The sequence below is a fragment of the Schistocerca piceifrons genome, chromosome 8 (assembly GCF_021461385.2).
Source record: "Schistocerca piceifrons isolate TAMUIC-IGC-003096 chromosome 8, iqSchPice1.1, whole genome shotgun sequence".
Lineage (NCBI taxonomy): Eukaryota > Metazoa > Arthropoda > Insecta > Orthoptera > Acrididae > Schistocerca > Schistocerca piceifrons.
This window is the reverse complement of record NC_060145.1, coordinates 292,828,245-292,832,487: the sequence shown is the minus strand read 5'-3', so window position 1 is coordinate 292,832,487 and position 4,243 is coordinate 292,828,245. Positions and strand designations below refer to the sequence as shown.

General features: G+C 46.7%; 1 pseudogene; it reads right to left on the bottom strand.

Annotated features, from left to right (window-relative positions):
* Positions 1–3,469: 3,469 nt before the first annotated feature.
* Positions 3,470–3,587, bottom strand: LOC124712857 (annotated as a pseudogene).
* Between the last annotated feature and the right edge of the window lie 656 nt (positions 3,588–4,243).

Here is a 4,243-nt window from a genome sequence, read left to right as displayed (position 1 = left end):
TTCCCATAGCATCACCCGAATTAATTTGACTACATTCCATTATCCTCGTTTTGCTTTTGTTGATGATCATCTTATAACCTCCTTTCAAGACACTGTCCATTCCGTTCAACTGCTCTTCCAAGTCCTTTGCTGTCTCTGACAGAATTACAATTTCATCGACGAACCTCAAAGTTGTTATTTCTTGTCCATGGATTTTAATACCTTCTCCGAATTTTTCTTTTGTTTCCTTTACTGCTTGCTCAATATACAGATTGAATAACATCGAGGAGAGGCTACAACTCTGTCTCACTCCCTTTCGAACCACTGCTTCCCTTTCATGCCCCTCGACTCTTATAACTGCCATCTGGTTTCTGTACAAATTGTAAATAGCCTTTCCCTCCCTGTATTGTACCTCTGCCACCTTTAGAATTTGAAAGAGAGTATTCCAGTCAACATTGTCAAAACCTTTCTCTAAGTCTACAAATGATGGAAATGTGGGTTTGCCTTTCCTTAATCTATCTTCTAAAATAAGTCGTAAGGTCAGTATTGCCTCACGTGTTGTCTTTCAGTGCTCTGTCAAACTCTTCACGCGGTATTGTATTTCCCATTTCATCTTCATCTACATCCTCTTCCATTTCCATAATATTGTCCTCAAGTACATCGGCCTCGTACAGACCCTCTATATACTCCTTCCACCTTTCTGCTTTCCCTTCTTTGCTTAGAACTGTATACCCTGTATATGTGACATGTGCGTATCCCGGCAAAGCCACAGGTAAAAATCTCATCTTAAACCCCTGGAACAATTTCAGTCAAATTTGGTACACATATTAGTTACAATCTGGAAAGAAATTCGGTAAGGGTAAGAACCAACAGCCTCCTGTTGGGCAAGTGTGATAAAGTGGAGAGAGAATGGAGTACTAGGAGATAGAGCTGAGTGGTTCTAGGCGCCTCAGTCCGGAACCACGCGGCTGCTACAGTCGCAGGTTCGAATCCTGCTTTGGGCCTGGATGTGTGTGATGTCCTTAGGTTAGTTAGGTTTACGTAGTTGTAAGTCTAGGAGACTGATAACCTCAGATGTTAAGTGCAATAGTGCTTAGAGCCATTTGAACTATTTGAGACTGACAGACAGGAAGGCGAAGCAGGAGGAGGAGGAGACAGACAGAGATAGAGGAGAGGAGGAGATGGACAGTAAGAGTAGGAGATGGACAGTGATAGGAAAGAGGAGGAATTGGACAGAGGCAGGGAGTGGTGGAGACTGACAAAGAGAGGGAGAGAATAGGAAATGGAATTAGAGGGGGAGGAGAAGATGAAAGAGGGAAAGAGCAGATGGCAAGAGGGAGAGGAGCAGATTGAAATAGAGAAGGAGGAGGAGCAGTTGAGCTGAGAGAGGAGGGGGTTGGAGGAGTGGACAGAGACAGGAAGTGGAAGAGGTGGACAGAGACTTTCTCTAGAGATAGACAGAACAGGGGGAAGGAGGAGATGGGTTAATAGAAGATTGAAATAAAGACATTCTCGGGTAACACCGATACTCAGCTAGTTTATTGTAGAGAATACATTTAAACACCAATTATTAACAATAACAGTGGCCAAAGAAGAAATGGTAGAGGAATGTTCGTATACAAAGTAGCTGAATTTTCTGCTGACCACGTTACCCTCGCATCGAGAACTCACCACGTGTGGTGTGTGCCGGCTGCAGTAGTAGGCACGTGTCGCGTGGCGGACGGTCGCCACGGCCGCGACCTCGGCAGGCGTGGGCGGCTGCAGCGGACGCGAGGTGCGCATTGTGTTGTGTTGTGTTGTGTTGCGCAGTGCTGTGGTGTCCTGCGCTGTCCGCTACCGGCGTGGCAGCCGTAGCGAGGCGCGGCCCGAGCCGTGCTAACAGCACGCGGACACCCGCTCCACAGAGAGCATTGTCTGGCCAGTGGGCGCCGCCCCACGGTCGCTGGCGATCCCGGGCCGCGCCTCGCCACTGCCCGCACACTGCGCGGCTGCCACCGGCTCTGAGCAGTGCCATGTTGTTTGTTTATGCACGTCGTACCGACTACGTTAGCAATTCGAGGCGCTTCTGAAAATTTCCACGAGTGAATCGATATCTGAGGGACTACGCCAGGCCACACCCTTCACGTTCCGTAAGCACCTCCTGATCGCAAGTATCCCGACACCCCTGTTAATGCGAAACTGACTACTAGACTGCCATATAAGAGGCGCCGAGACGTTTTTTTTTTTTTCAGCAGAGAAGCAGAAACCGTAGAACGGATCAGCAGGAGAACTCAGTGACTTCGAACGTCGATTAGTCATTGGATGTCAACTGAACCTTCTAGAGCTGTCCACGTCGACTGCTGGTGATGTCACTGTGCACTGGAAATGCGAAGAAACAGCCACTGCTAAACCAAGCCCACACAGACATTATGTATTTACCCGAAACGTATCATCGAGCATTGGGCAGGGTCGTTGTAAAACATTGGCCAGCTGCGAGTAGGACTCCCTAACTGAGGCTCGTATCCATACTTATTATTTAGGGGAAAGTGGCCGATTATAGGATAGTTCCTACTTATCGCATAGTAAGGTTTCTAATCAAGTAACGACTGCACTCTGTCGCAGGTGGCGGGAAATGTTAAGTATTGGTCCGCTGAGACGCCATTTTGAGTTCTGCCACGGTACCAATCGTGCTTCGTGGTGAAGTGGTTGACAGAGTGAATTCGGAGTTTGGTAATATTCTGCAGAGTTCACTACACGCGCAGCCATTGACTAAATGGTTCAAATGGCTCTGAGCACTATGGGACTTAACATCTATGGTCATCAGTCCCCTAGAACTTAGAACTACTTAAGCCTAACTAACCTAAGGACATCACACACATCCATGCCCGAGGCATGATTCGAACCTGCGACCGTAACGGTCACGCGGTTCCAGACTGAAGCGCCTGGAACCGCACGGCCACACCGGCCGGCCCTATCGACTAAATGTAAGTGTATACGGTTATACGTTCTATACAGTGGGAAAGCTTATAGTTTCAACTTCTCAACAATATTTCGAAATAATGTGTTTGTTAAATACTGTCTTTCTTATATGCTGGTCTTTCCTTTTATTGGAGAGTGAGATGATTCAAACTACCGGATATCTGATAGTTGGCTTAGCTTTGTTTTTATTTATGTTATATTTCTTTTGTAGATGGCGTTGTCGAAACCAATCAAGAAAACGAAACACTGGGACGCGTAAGCAATGACAGAAGCAGTAAATGCCGTTAAAGAGAAGAAATATGCGTATTTGAAAGCAGCAAAAATCTACCACGTTCCCGAATCAACCACTCCGTCTTCAGGCCACGAGTGGCCTAACGGGACCATCTGACCGCCGTGTCATCCTCAGTGGAGGATGCGAATAGGAGGGGCGTGGGGTCAGCACACCGCTCTACCGGCCGTCTTGACCAAAGCCGGCACTACTTGGTCGAGTAGCTCCTCAATTGCCATCACGTGGCTGAGTGCACCCCGAAAATGGCAACAGCGGATGGCGGCCTGGATGGTCACCCATCCAAGTGCCGACCACGCCCGACAGCGCTTAACTTCGGTGATCTCACGGGAACCGGTGTATCCACTGCGGCAAGGCCGTTGCCCAAATCAACCACAGAAGACTATAAAAAACGTTGAAAGTTTGGTAAAAAAAAAAACGAAAATCTTGTGTGTTAGGAAATGACTTGGAAGAAAAATTGGTACGTTATTGTAAAGTAATAAAAAGTAGGTATTTTGGGTTACGTTCATGTGACGTAAGGCAACTTGCTTTCCAAATAGCAGTGAGAAATGACATCGAACATCCGTTCGCGCTTTGAAAAGGAGCGGCGGGAAAAAAATGGCTCAGAAATTTTATAAAGCGTCATTCCTGTCTTAGTTTAAGAAGACCAGAGTCCGTTTCTTTGGCTAGAGCTAAAAGTTTTTCAAAGAAAAACGTTGATTCCTTTTTCGACCTTCTGGAACCTGAACTAGAAAAGATCGGTTTCAATCCTGACAAAATGTTTAACGTAGATGATGCGGGAATAACCGTTGTTCAGAATCGACGTACAAAAGTTATTAGTTTGAAGAGCAAGAAACAGGTAGGAAGTTTGTCATCACAAGAGAGAGGATCCCTGGTGACACTGATAACCTGCATGAGTGCAACTGCCATGTTTGTTCCGCCGCTGATTGTCATTTCTCGTAAAAATATGAAAGCGGAATTGTTGAACTTCTCCAAGAGCAACATCAACACTGCCGTGTCCGGCAGATGCTGCCACAGTCT